The 15168-nt window shown below is 40.4% G+C and overlaps 1 long non-coding RNA gene across 1 annotated transcript; it reads left to right on the forward strand.

Moving 5' to 3' along the window:
* Positions 1-307: 307 nt before the first annotated feature.
* On the forward strand, positions 308-15168 carry LOC122802633. Its single transcript, XR_006364968.1, has 2 exons — positions 308-428; positions 14963-15168. It is a non-coding gene; the product is annotated as an uncharacterized LOC122802633 (long non-coding RNA).

A 15168-nucleotide genomic window follows, 5' to 3' on the forward strand; every position in this document is an offset into this window, starting at 1 on the left:
AGATGCTGTACTTGAAGATGTTTCTTAAGATAAATTGAGAACTAATGGCAAACTTCATTTTGTTGACATATTGCTTATTTGATTATAGAAACATTTAAACTAGAGACATTAGAATTTGTACAGTGTGCTATTCTTTGTTGCTTAACATTTTGTTTGATTTCCATTGTGTTACTAGAGTGTAAGTACAGATGACTGAAAAAGGCGAGGGTTATACTGTTTCACATTATAGTGATTTATCCTGAACTTGCTCGTTTTAGTTTTTGTTCTGCTTTGAGATGTTTGGGACATGCTGTTGCTTTTGCTTCATTTCAGGTGTTGTTGCTGGTGGTGGTCGTATTGACAAGCCTATCTTAAAGGCAGGCCGTGCCTACCACAAATACAAGGCTAAGAGGAATTGCTGGCCACGTGTCCGTGGTGTGGCTATGAATGTAAGCGACTCTAATCTTTTTACTTGTTGGAAATTCAATTCTAAGACATACCAGTAGACTAACTTACAGCTGTATGATTGCCTCTGTGATGAAGTTATTTGAACTTGTTCCAAGTTATTTTAAAACTCCGCGTATAACAAATTATCAAGGTAACAGATTAAGATGGGGACCACTTGTATGCTGCCATCTTCATCACTGTATTCCGGAACACCACTAAATGGGAAATTAAAAACACTTATTTTAAGCAAGTACATTAACCTGAGACATTTAAGATTTCAGTGTACACTGTTGCCTTATTACTAACATTCAGTGTTTCATATACAAAGGTGAAACATCGATTCAGTAGTTTCAGTCTTTATCATATTTCAGATATTGAATATCTGGGGGTGGATAGTATGTACTTTCACTGCTGACCTACTGGGGTTGGTATAAGAAATGTCCCCTTTTGACAGTGTCAGGATGTTACACATTCTTTGCTTTTTCAGGAAATGCCTGTGCAGAGACGCCTACATTTCAGGACACTGGTTACATGTTGACTGCCACTTTCACAGATGACAGTATGCAGACTGTTAGGGAGGCTCTGTTCTTGGCAAAAGTTCCAGTGCTTTGTTTCTTAGAATCATTTTTTCTCAATAGGTACTTTGAAGGATCCCTGCTGTTCACTTGCATACATTCTTCTTGGCATCTTTTCTGTGAATTTGCAGCACACTATTTCCCCCACTTTGAGTGGGACTTTTGGGGTGGGGGGTCTGGTTTGCTTTGTCTGCCTTGACCCGCCTGTCATACTGTAGGGACCAGCAGCTGGTGCTCTGAACACCTCACCGGTGTGTATAGGCAGCATATACACGCTTTTGCAGTGGAGTGTATATACTCCAGCAGAGCTAGATGTTCGTCTCTGTAGTAGTCGGTGTTAACTGCTGTCTTTGTGAGTTTTTTTTGTAATTGGAGCTGTTCTCTGCTTGATCTTGTGGATAGTTCAGACTAGAGGTAACCCTGAAGTGTTTTTATTCCATTATATACTTGCATATCTTGGTGTATTATCCAAAACATCTCCATTGGGTAATTAGGTGTCTCTGAAATGGTTTAAGTGAGTTGATAACACCAAGATTTCATAATGTCTGGAAAATTTTAAATCTAGTCTACAAGTAGATCAAATAAGCAAAACCCAAGCCAGCTTTCTCAGTAAAGTCAGTAAAAACAAGTGGCTCAAAGGTACTGATGGTAAATTTAAAAACTGCAGTAAATTGAAGTAAAAAACAGAGACTAGCTTTTATACAAAAGAACTTCATATGTATGAAACCAGAGGCAAGGCTAATATGAACCATTTGAATGTAGTCAGTCACATGATTAAAGTCTTGTTCATAGATTGTTCTACCAGTTCACACTATTCTTCTAATGGTTCTTGCTTAAATGGATGCTTTATGCTGACCTAACCATTTAAAGCCAGGAGCGCAGTCTACTTTAAATGTATTAAATTATTTGTGCACTTAAAATTCACATTTATCCTTTTCTGTAATTGGATCCTCTCTCCTCCTGATAGCAAAGAAAGTCTGCCACAGTGCATGCCTGAACATGCCCACTGCCTGTGTCCTGAATGTAATGTGTATTAGCCATTACTTTTCTCCTGGCATCAAACTTGTTCCATGCATTCCTTAAACTTTCTGTTGAACTTGTGCAGAGAGCTAGGTTAACACTGTCTCGCAAAATGTAAATACTTTCAAGTAACAATGCTTTTTGTTAGAAGTTGGATTACGCCTCCTTTCTGTATATCAGTTAACAATACTGCCAGTTCTGACATGGTGTGGTGCAATGCAATTTTTCTGGCTGATGCTGTTCTTTAGCTTAAAGTCTCAAGAAACAAAATCTCTGGGTGTGGGGGAGGAGGGCAACAGTCCTTTTGCCTCCTGTAAGAGTCAGTGATGACTCCCCCCCCCCCCTGCAGAAATGGAGGAGAATGCACTCCTCTTGTCTGGCAGAATGAAGGAAAATTACGTCTTCCAGTTTAATTGAAAAAGCATGCCTCCATTAAGGCGCAAGCTAAGTCTGCTTTGGAAAAATATAAAATGGAGTAGAGTATACATTACTGAGGTCGAATTGTGGTCTAAGGAGAGTATTTGCAGAACAAGAGCTTGTTGTCCTGCATCACATGTTACAAGAAACTGTAGAGTTTGTTACAAGAGCTAAAGAAGAAAAGTTTTACTTCATTGGGGGGGGTTGCTTTGCTGCAAAGAAGGCTAGTCTATGGAGACCCCTTCTGGACTTGCCCAAATTATTAATGTAAAGGATGCATACCTGCACATCCTCATTTAAATCCTATTCCTTCCACAAATCTCATCCCATCAGATCACCCCCTTGCTCTCTGTCTTAGCCACTGCTGGCTGAAAGAGTTTGTACAAATTGTCTGGCTCTAGTGGAGAACATTGTGTACATGTTTACCCATATCTGAAAGATTGTGTTCTGCAGGCTTCCTTAAAGGAGTACCGCACCCACAGACTCAAACATGTTTAAAACATCATAGCATGAGGTTTCCTACACTAACAGCACTCTGGGATTATTTACAGGATTTTAAATATTTTTCTATGTAATTCCAGACTCTGACCACCTGGAGGTTGGCATATTGACGTGGTTTGGATAAATCAGGTTGCCATTCAGTATCCCAGAAATCAGTGTTTGGCTCAAAAGTGTTACATCATGCAGGTTGGGTAGCGTTCGAAAGACATGCGTGCGTAAATGGGTGTGCCTTCGTTGAAGGTTGGGCGTCAAGCTGGCACCTCGGCGTTTCCTAAAAATATCCACTCCCAATCATTAGCGGACCGGAGTTCCGCTGTGGTGACCCCTTACCGGGAAAAAGCCAAAAGACGAGCAGCTATAGCCATGGCCATACTTGACTGCATTCACATCCAGTTTATGTAGCAACTCCTGTAAGGTCTTGCACCAAGGAGCTAAAGATTAAAACATACTATTAACCAGTTTAGATCTTTATTAATTTAAGTGTTAAGGTATCACTTCATGCTTTCACCTTGTTAAAAATTGAGATTTACAGGTGCAAAGTGTGTTGGTATGCAGTGTTTTCCTACATATGTTTTTACTCCACTGGTTGGTTTGCAAAAAAAAAACCTTTTGCAGTGTCCCCAAATTTGTCTTTGTACATACAAACCACATTGCTATGTTTTCCCCTTCCTTTTTCTTGTGTCCAGAAGTCACTTTTATAACAAAGTAAATTTTTTATTGATTTTTTTTTTGTTGTTGTAAATAAAGGACATCAAGGTTAATTTACCTTGAATCAGATAATAGATACCACTGCAAAGAATCACTGAAATATTTGTGCATGGATAAAATCCCTTACTAAATCTATTTGCCAGCCTTCAGTTCAATTGGTGCTATGGCTTTAATATACTGGTGTGTTTGCTCATGCCTTCCAAATATCCCCACCATTACATACCAGTTTTGTAGTGTAGTAACCACCTGGCATGCCCATACACCTTTAGCCATCAATGTACAGCTACTCCTGTTCATGTGAGTATGTGAATTCATTTTCAGACTTAAGATGTGGAAGCTGCACTGAATAATTCTAGGTGCTTGTTCAGGTTTCACATGGTGCTTGCTTAGAGCTACTCTCATGTTAAGCGGCTATGAATATGTTGCGCTGCCACCTCTGAAACCAGGGTAATGTTTTAATCTTTCTATTCCCGCACTGCACACTAGCAGTATCTGGTGCAAATACAACAGAGAAGTATGCAAGTGGTACACCCCCTAAGCATCATTTGCCATGGGGTGTGTACAAGTATGCATACCAAATTTCTGTTTCTCCAAACATCGGTGTTACTACACTACTACTGAATAAAATGAACATATTGAAATGTAACATGACCTATTAACAGATGTAATTAAGATTTTTTTCCTGTATAAACAAATTTCCATGATTCTCTGGCTGTTTGGTTTGATTCACTTTACTGGCTACCTGTAGAGGTTTGCTCTTTCTTAGCAAGTTGCAGTAAATATTTTGTTATCCGGTTGTTTACCTGTTTAGTTTGACTGGGCACACTATGAAAATTTCCAGCGGCGTCCCGAGGTAAAACCTCAAAATGTTGCCGTCTCAATGGTCTGACCTTGTACTGTAGTCCCTTAACTGCTGCCTTGCATATTTTGCATAAGGCAGTTCTGAATTATCCATTGCAATGTCCAGTTCCTCTATCAGGCAGCATCAAACTGTTTGACTAGATGAACCATGTGTTTGCACAAGAGTTTGACTTAAAACGTTTCTTAACTTAGTATTTTCGGGATCAACCACCTGACTTTCCTAATGCCTGTCTGTATACTCACCCCATTGTATATGAATGACTTGCTCTGTATTCTAAGAGCTCTGATATGCATTCCAATTTGAAAGCATGTGCTGTTGGCAATGTTGCACACTGCGGTCCTAAACACATTCCTAGAGAGTTGTTTACAGAGTTGTTAAATTGTATGACATGTCTCCTCAGTCGTGGCAGTTTGACCAGTTTAATACCAGGATTGTGAACTGGCCAGCACCCAGTCTGCACACACCATTTATCAATGCACACATGGTCCACCACAGTTAATGTGATATAACTTCTCAGCAACAGTTTAGCGTGGTTTCTCCAAATGATGACCTCAGTACAACATAACCACCAGGTCTATACCAATACAACTGTTCACAAGTCATGAAAAAGTAGTGCGTATAGGGACTTATTGACATGTTTCACTAACTGCTCGTCTGCTCTTTCAGCACTTACAGTACATGTTAACTGCATCCCATTGTTCCACTTATGTCAAAGCTAATGTCCTTCAGTTGTGACAGTCACTTGCTAAGGCCCCAGTGTAAGGAAAGGGCAAACATGAAATTCCTAGTCTGGGCCCTGCCCAAAACAAGCATTTCCATGTCGCTGCTTTTAACATTATCCACCAAGTTCATAAGACAGGATTAATACAATGAGGCATTTCACTGTTCGCATTTTTTGCAATTACAAATAACACTTTACATGGTGTAATAGTAATGTACAAATAATCAAGAATGGTAACTGGAAAAAACTAAAAAAAATAACATTGCAGTAGGGAATGGATGGCAAACGAAATAAACTAAGACCGTCACAACTGCAGCACCCAACATTAGAGTACAACTTATGATTCCCTGTACATCTGCAAGTTGCGGTAGTAGAACCCACAGCCGTATGCATAAAAAGCATGCTACCACTGCTTTCAAGTGCTGTAGCACAATCAATGATGACCATGTTCTAAACAAAACAATTACACATTGAAGACAGATTTCACATCAAGACAGTGACAAAAATAATGGCAATGCAAATACAGTCAGAAGGAATTAAGAAGAAACTGCACAACTTACAAGCTCTGTAGAGAATACAGAAAAATCGGATTTGTGACATTACACAGACATGGTTTGAAGCCACAGAATGTACTCTTGACAGTGCAAGGCTAAATTGCTTTGCACACGCAGACCATGAGGCAAACGAGAATGGGACACGAGGTGGAAATGTCTCAGTCTTGATTAGCAGCAAGTATTCTTCAATATTTTTCAAACATGGATGACACCCAGGCATGTACTTACATGCAAATAACTGGAGAGTGTCCCTTACCATATCTGAGCAAGCTACAGGTCATCACCTGTGGCACAAGAAATCACAGCTCAATATAGGAATGAATTCTGATTATCATCTGCTGTTAAAATTAAGTAAAAACACTAACACCCTATGCAAAAACTCAGAATAAGTTTTGCAAGGATCTGCCAATGCACACATGATAATATGCTGATTATTAGTCAGAGAAAATGTAATGTTCTTTGGCACCCCTTAATAGCTTGCTAAAACTTAGCACCTGACCATAACGGACACATCAGGCAGTATGCTGTCTGTAGTAACAGAGCAAAAAATATCCAGGGATCACATTGGACCCTACTCTCTTAGCAAACCATACAGATAATATTAGCAGAACCTTAAGTAACTAAATTTTATGCTACAAGCTCTCATACCTTCTCACCTCCAGCATGTGCACGACCAAAGCTATAAATATACTTATCCCAAAAACTGAGCATGGGCTCCCTTTAATAGCTCCTCACACTACCACAAATACAAATAACACTTGTACTGTTACTTTTCCAAAGATGTGTATATTTGAATTACTTGCAGAACCAAATATTCATCTTTGCTATTTCCTCCAATGCTTCAAGTAGCTGCCCATCAGTGAAAGAACGACCTTGCTACTTGGTTCAAAGATCTAGAAATTATTAAAATGGGACTTTGCCTACCTCTAAAATCCAAACTACATATTAACCAAACTCTTATCTGAGAGACAGGAAGATTGCTTAATACTTATCAGACCATGTTTCAAGACACCCACAGGAAAACATGCATTCTCAAAGCTGGATTCAGCAGGCTGGTATAATCTCTCAGGAGTAGCTAGGGAGCAAAGCAATCTGGAAGCATTCAAAATTAAATTAATAGAACAACTGCTGTGGGATACCAGATGCCTGTACTGTTGTGACAATGGCTAGTCAGTTCTTGATGTTGGAGTGAATGGCTAGCCATTGCATACCATGCCTATGCCAAAACACACCTGCACCACGACTGTAGCATTGATGTATGTATGGTAAATTAAAGCCATCCTGAGGGAAAGCATGACGTTATTATGTTGAATGGTGCTACTGTTTTTAGCAAAATGGATGTGAAGGCAGGTTGCTACCAAATGGAGGTGAATCCTAAAAAAAGAATAACAAATAAATTTTTAATCACAAAGGTCTTAGAAGATACAGGAGTTTAATTTGGGTTGTAAGATCAATTGCAGAAATTTTCAGATGTATAATGTATTTTATCCCAGGCATTCTGAATGTTAACATTTTCTTTGACGATACAGCCTGTGGCAAAAGACAAACAATGATTCTATAAGCCGAGTTTTACAAATATGCAAATAATGTTGACACTAAACTGAAATGCAAGTTTAATACATAATTTCTCGAGTATTATGGTAATAAATGTTCAAGGAAAGAAGGGTCACCAGATCTAAATAAAGTTAAGGCAATATACAACATGTCACCATACTGAAACGCAAAAGTAGTAAGATGTTTGCCAGGCATGGTAAATTACAAGCCCTTGTATGGGGGTAGCTCTTTAAATAACTGCCTTTCTAAGGGTTTTAAGATTAGTAATTTAACAAAGTATGTAAATAAGTGTTAATATGGTACGTTTTATTTTTTATGAACAGGAGTTTCTTGCTTAACTGATCGCTCTCTCATACACAGACGCAGGCACTTTTACATTCATACACACACTCTCCATGCATTCCCTTACTGTTCGCTGTGTCATGCACACACGCAGGCACTCCTACATTCATACACACACACTTCATTCTCTCCACGCACTTGCAATCCCTGCCCAAACACAACAATCAAACCCACTACCCTTATGTGTGCAGAGAGAGATATTTTAGATAAAAAATTTTTTAGGTGGCAAGTAACTGATGGGAGAAGCACAGCAACATAATTGAGTTTGTTGGTGTGAACGTGCGATTACGATCTAACAAGCCATTACTTTACACTCGCTGAACTGTTTAGCGAGTATAAAATAAAGGGGGGGGGAGGAAACCGCTAAGCGAGTGTAAAATAGTGGCCTGGAAGTTCGTAATCGCACAGTCATGCACACACACAACTTCAGACATTACAGGGCCATAAAGAAAAACGGTTGCTATTGGCAACCAAGACCACGTGGAACTGGCAATGGAACACCGCAGGAAAGGAAATTACAAAAAAAAGTAGTACAGGGCATTAAAGAAGTAAAACCGAACCAATTTGCAGATTGAAGTGGGACTAATGCATCAAACAAAACGGACAGCAAGTTTTTTCATTACACCTTCTCACTGAACAGATTACAAGACGGCACAACCACTACCCATATTGAACAGGAAATCTTTAAGGTAGTCAGTGGTACTGCTCTTTAGGAAAGTTACAGAAAATAACTTCAGAAAGTAGACAACTTTATAGTAATTGCCACTGGCAACCAACACCACACGGAGCAGCTGGAATGCTGCAGCAAAGGCAAATAAATATAAAAAAGTACAGTACTAAAGCGCCACAGTTCAATTCCAAGTGCATACATGTATCCACAACAGTTGTTTAGTCAGCAGGACCCAAACAGGCAATGTTTAAACATTTTTGGATGCACGTGTAAACTTATGCAGCACAGCGACCGAAAAGCCAGGAGAAATGAAGATGCCACAGTAGAGATACTGATAAACTTTGCAGTCAATGTATTTCTACAAAAGATGTCATACTCACCAGTATAAATCCACGAGAGGTTGATGCAGAAAGAGACTCGCACAAGGTTCCAATAGGGAAATACAGCGTACTGAAAACGCAACGCTAAAAGTAGTACTCTACCTCCTGCACTTGTATTTGAGCACTCGGGCTGGGGGAAGGACAAGGGAGCCATGACATCACAGAATGGGTAGGTCTCATTATTTTAGTTAGAATCAGATGACTGCTGTGGTGATCCCACTTTGGGGGGGGGGGAACTGGTTAAAAAAAAAAAAGTACCTGCACTGCCTGGCCTCGATGATGTCAGTAATTGAGTGACTCAAAGCTTTATTCAAACGCGAGAGAATCATTTTGTAAGCGAAACCATAACAGTATGAGAAGGTAGGCTTCTGTTACAGAAGTAAGGGGAATTATAACAATTGTAAATGCTTTGCTGTTGCTTTACAGAGGACAATGTAAATAGGGAGGAAAAGGGCCGTGAAGTTGAGGAATACATTAGAGAAACCTGTTGTACTCCTTTAAGGGAGAAGACCATAGGTACTGTCCTAGAGTCTATATTAGGAAGTCGAAAGTTCAACAGAGGAACACACTTACATCGACTGCAAATAAGTGACACCACAGAATGTTGAACGGCTGGAACAGCGATCCCCCCCCACCCCCACCCCCCCCAGGGAAAAAAAATCACTGGGCCACTATCAGGACTTTGCTGTTTCCTCCACTGTGGTGCGATCTTGGAGTTGGTATATTTAAGTAGGGGGTGGGGGGGACACCCCACATCAGGGTATTTATTTATTTTTATTTATTTTTTATTTATTTATTTTTTTTATTATTATTATTTTTATTTATTTATTTATTTTGCAGCACTTTTCTCCCGGGGGGGGGGGGGGCGCTGTTCCATACATTCGACATTGTGTGGTTTTGGTTATTTGGTGTCTATGTAAGCGAGTTCGCTGTTTTAAGTTCGAAGTTTTGTTATAGACCAACTGTCCTATGTTTAGCAGTGCCTGCAGGAATTGGGATTTATCCTGAAACCGACACAGAACTGTGTCCAGGAGGCTCTTCTGGACACCCAGACGTTATAGGTTATGCCCAAGGACAGTATTGTCCATTACACCTTCTTTTTCACCAAAATATAAAAAAATGATGTGGATTGCCCAGGAGATCCTAGAACACTTGACTTAACTTTATGGTTTCCTGGCCCTTTACACATGACTGTCCATTTTATACCTCATGACCCTGTGGGATCAGCAGATTCCTTTGTGTTTGAAAAAAGGAGATTAGCTGGTGAAGATCTACAATTAGTGGGAACACCACCCTCTTGCTAGCAGTTTAGTCCCAACTACTGATCAGACTTGGGGAGCACGCACCTAGGTTCTGAATGTACAGGGTATATGGACCAAACAATTTCCAAAAATGTAGACACATAAATTGGAAAGAGATTATGGTAGTCCTGCATGATCTTAAGCTCTTGAAAAGAACCACTGCAAACCTACTTGGGTGGCATCTGCACAGGGAGGTAGTCTTATCTAAACCGTTGAAATGGCAAATGCAGGGGTTGAATCTCTGCCTAGTAAGAATTTTCAGACTGGGAAAAAGTTCCATAGCCCCACACCCAAAAACTTTGGCAATGGACACTTCATTTTTTGAGGCAATAAGAAGAGGGGAGATGTTTCTTTTCAGGAGGAATTCTGACTCTTAAGGATCTGAAGATGAGGAATAGTCTTATGAACCTTCCCACCCCCTATCCTGGTTCTGACTCCTCTTGTTTCAAACCCAGAAGATTAATCTTTTGGAGATACCTTTTTTTTTCTTTTTTTTTTTTTTTTAAGATAGAAGCCTTTTATTGGGAAAGCAGCTAGTTGTCAGGCCAAAACCTATTACAGGCTGCTTCCTAAGCCTTCCTTCTCAGACCACTGGCTATTCCTCCAGTTTATGTAGAACTAAGTTCATAGGTAGGTACAAGTCTATTGGCTCTACGGCCTATATAAGCCAAGCCAAATGGTACCCTGGCTTTTGCCACCCAAGAAAATTATTTTCCTGTGCCCCTGTCAAGCAGAGCCACAGAAGTGATCCCCAGGGTGAATTTCCTATCTCCCATTCGTTCATCAAGATTTTTCTAGAAGAGTGCTAGTGAAGAGCTTTGTTTGATATCAATAGGTAGTTTATTCCAGAGTATGGGAAGTCTCTGAGACAGGACTCTATCCCTCCAGCATGTTCTGTTTATTGTGGTGACAAGGTTTAGGTCCCTAGAGCGTGTCGCTCAGAGGGATTGGGATTTCTTTACGTGGAGCATGTCCAACAGCTCTGGGTTTGACATAGCTTTGTATGTTAGGCAGAGATCGCCTTTGAGTAGGTGATATGCGACAGAGTAAAGCTGGAGTTTTTGAGACTGTCTACTTAGGGCATCTGTTTGAGGCCGGTAATCCTCTTTGTGAGGTATTTCTGTGGCCTTTCCAGTTGTAGATGTCTTGAGAGGTACATATCAAAAGGGGCATTGTACTCCATTAGCCTGGTGAGTGGAACATCAGTGTGCCTGACTATAGAGTCACCTATGACTAGAGTGTTGGGTGCATTATGCCTTATGGGCTGTGGTTGAGTGGCACACTGAGTTTGTGAGCTGTGTCATTTGGGTTGTGTTGGGGGTGGAGGTTGCTTGCATTTCTGCTGTGGAATTCCCTGTTGCTTGGGTAGATTTTTTTTTTTGAGCCTCTGCGAATGTAGGTGTGTTTTTTGTGTTTCTGTGTGTGTATTTTGGTGGTGTAGATTTTGAGGGACTATGTGATTGTGGTGTGGTGCAGGTGTTGAACGTCTCCTCTTGACTGTCTAGTCTTGGGTGAAGAGCTTTGCTTCCAGTTTGGCTTTAAGTGCATTTCTCACAGGTTGCAGTGTTGGGTGGTAGTAGGAGAGGGTTGTCTGTACACGAGGCAATTGCTGCATTGCCCCAAGATGCTCCAGATTCTTCAGGTAGACATGCCTGGATAGGTGCTTATTTATTAAGTACTAAAAACTGTTTTCCTCTAGACAAGTGATGAAAGTTGAGTGTTGTAATTTGTAGCTTATTTAGTGCTTACAGTGAGTTCTGAACAAGTGCTGAGCTCAAAGAAACAGATTTGAGTGCTGAAACTAGAAAACTGGCTAGTTCTAAGAAACAAAATTAAACTAGAAGGCTTCCCTCCAACACAAAGGCTTGGGGGCTCAGAAGCTTACAAACAGTCCTGGATACAGCAAATGTGTATCTGGACTAGACTACTTACAGGAAAAGCAGGAAACAATTTTTATTTTTTTTTTTTTTTTTGTAAAGAGGAAAGGAGCAGAAACTAACTGGGTTGGCCTTCTCAAATGTTCTCCCTGGATAATGACACTAGACTGGGAGGAGTGTCCCAGATCACATTTATTGTAGGGCTGGGCAACTGCAAAGCCACCAAGTATAAAAACAGGATACCAATAGGAAGGGTGGGAAACAAAAAAAATCAGAACAAACAAACCCGGCCAGATGCTTAACAATTGTAGAAAATTCCTAGTTAATGCCTCATACACAGTGAAACTAGCTAGCAAAGTATATGCAGTCAATAAAAGTGCTATAAATAACTCGGAAATAAGCAAAAAAAAACAGGATACTTAATGTTATTTATACAGATTAGTTTGCTCGGAGCCCTTCCTCCGATTAGCTGTGTGAAATGGCAGAAACACTTGCAACTTAACTTCTTAAGCAACAAAGTTGAAAACCGAAACCACTTTAAAAAAGCTTGAAAGAACCAATGAGGTGCTTACTCATAAGCGTAGTCCAGGCAACACCAATCGGCCAATGACCACAAACCATTCACTCTCACTGAAATGCTGTACTGGCAATGGCTAAGCTATGATGGCCTGGAACATGTGCTCAGGTGCACAGCCTCTACTAACAAACAACTAGGCCCAAAACGCAAGCCTGAATATGGACAATGCTACACTACCAACACTACTTAGGTGGGAAAAAAAAACTGCAGAAATGTTTATAAACCGTTAAGGGATCAAGGAGACTTTAGAGAATGCTTTTAAATGCAAACAAGTTATATGATACACTCCTAGCAGGAAATCAGAACAAACAAACCTAACCAGATGCTTAACAATTGTAGAAAATTTCTCGTTAATACCTCACACACAGTGAAACTAGCTAGCAAATTATATGCAGTCAATAAAAGTGCTATAAACAACTCAGAAATAAGCAAAAAACAGGATACTTAATGTTCTATATCACAGATTAGTTTGCTCTAAGTCCTTCCTCTGACTTCCTCTGATTAGCTCAGTGTGAAATGACATTTGAAGACATGTCTATACACACACGCATGCACAGACACAGCCACCTTACCCCATGGAAATTGGAGTTATCCCAGGTTGCCCCCCCCCCCCCAAGCAAAACAGAAAACCTAAAAGGGGGGGGTGCAAAGAAAGCACCAACTTCATTTCCAAGCAAGACCTAGGGCAGTCTTTGGGCAGTCTCAGCTGCAGCTTGTTTGGGCCCAGTCTTGAGCATCTCCCTTCCCACTGTACCAGGGGAAGTTTTTCCCCTGTGCACTTCGTCTTGGCAACAGACCACCCAGGACAAACAAATACTCCAACTGTAAGAAAAGCTGCGTTTTGAATCTGTGTAGGCTTCCTCCCTTCTTGGGGATTTCTGCTGTTCCAAAACAGTGGCATCTGATTCCCTCCCAGATTGAGGCCCTGTTCCAAGGATCCATTCTGTTCATGCAGCCTGGAGAGGCAGGATAAGGATTTTGCTCCAGAGTTCTCTTGGTCTTGGATCAGGAACGTCTCATGGTTTCCCTTTCTAGACCTCTCAAATCTAAAATTTAAAAGAAAAGTGCACAAAGTCAAAACAGTTTGTGAGCTTCGTAAAAAAAAAAAAAAGGGGGGGGGTGATTTGCTAAAGCAACTAACTGAAATAGATTTCAAAAATTTAAAACTACAGAGAAGAAAAAAACAATAAAAACTGACTTCAAATTGCATTTTTCTGTTACCGGTGTCCTGAGAAGCCAACACCTGACAGATTTTGTAGCCCATTCCAACAGGGCTTTACAGTTGCTTCTACAACTTTCTTAGAGGAGTATCAAAACGGAACATCCTAGAGGAAGTAACATGTTCCCCTGTCTACAGTTTTGCTAAACAGTAAATCCAGCGGCTTGGGCCAGGGCAGAGTTCATTTTGGCATTCCTCTAGGAAGTGATTTTTCATGGGCTGCTAACTGCTGGCCCGTGTGTCCCCTCTTAATTCTTGGATTCATCCCAACAGTTATTACTGCAACAATGATGTACAAAATAATGGTATAGGTTTTAAGTATTTTACATAATGTAGATATTCAGGTGGAGTTACTGTTGAAGTACCAGTTCCCTCTCTTGCCTTGACCTTTCTTCTTTTTACTTTGGGTTATGCATGTCCCACCCCCTAGGTAGGTCTCCAGTGTTATCTTGACACTGATCTGAGCTGGTTGTGCTCCAGCATTAGTGTGTGTCCGGTCAGACTTTGACATGAAAGATACGTGGTTGGTGCTAGCCGACTTACCTTTCTCTACCAACACCTTCCTGACATTTGAAGGGGATGGCATCCATCGGTCTGTGGTGGAAGGTTAAAATGCTACAGCAACGATGAATCTACTCGGGTACTTAATAGTTTAACATAAATATACTTAAACTGTTGCTGTTGTATTTCCCAACCGCCATCCCTCTTTCCTTTCCTGTAGCCATCCTAGTGTTGGGGATAATTACCCTGTCACTTGGTTCCTTACTTTCCTTTCTGTTACTTCTGCAAAGTCGCCCTCCATCACACCATGGAGCAGAATGACAAGAAAGTACTAAAGAAGGTACAAAATGATACAAACCGATATCCTCCTTAAACCATAATCCAGTTAGCTCACTAGTGGGAAGGGTAAAAACCTGTGGAAGTTGGGCCTTCTGTCAGAAGTCCCAAGTGCTGCCACCACTGTACACTGAACATACTACATTCTACAGTTGGGGTAAGCTCCTAAAACATTTGTATTATCTTTCTATAGTTCTGGACATTCCTGGAAATAGTCAGTATTGGCAATGGTCCTGAAACCTTAGGTGGTACACACTGCTGTGGCAGCACTGGATTGTTATTTTCGTAGCTATTTGTTGTATTTTCATTTGGAAGGCTTCTAGCACTTTTTTTTGTGTAATCTGTATTACTTGATATCCATTTTAGAAAAAAAATTGCAGAAATTTTTTGTGCATCATCAAAACTTTTTTGTTTTTTCCAGCCTGTTGAACATCCATTTGGTGGTGGTAACCATCAGCACATTGGTAAACCTTCAACCATTAGGAGAGATGCTCCAGCAGGTCGTAAAGTAGGTCTTATTGCAGCACGTCGTACCGGAAGGTTGCGTGGTACAAAGACCGTCCAGGAAAAAGAGAACTAAATTTTTTCATTGCTTACTTGACTTATTAAAATTATTTAAAAGGAAAA

This window comes from Protopterus annectens, chromosome 5.part0, assembly GCF_019279795.1.
Source record: "Protopterus annectens isolate FY-2018-M chromosome 5.part0, PAN1.0, whole genome shotgun sequence".
Taxonomy (NCBI): Eukaryota; Metazoa; Chordata; order Ceratodontiformes; family Protopteridae; genus Protopterus; species Protopterus annectens.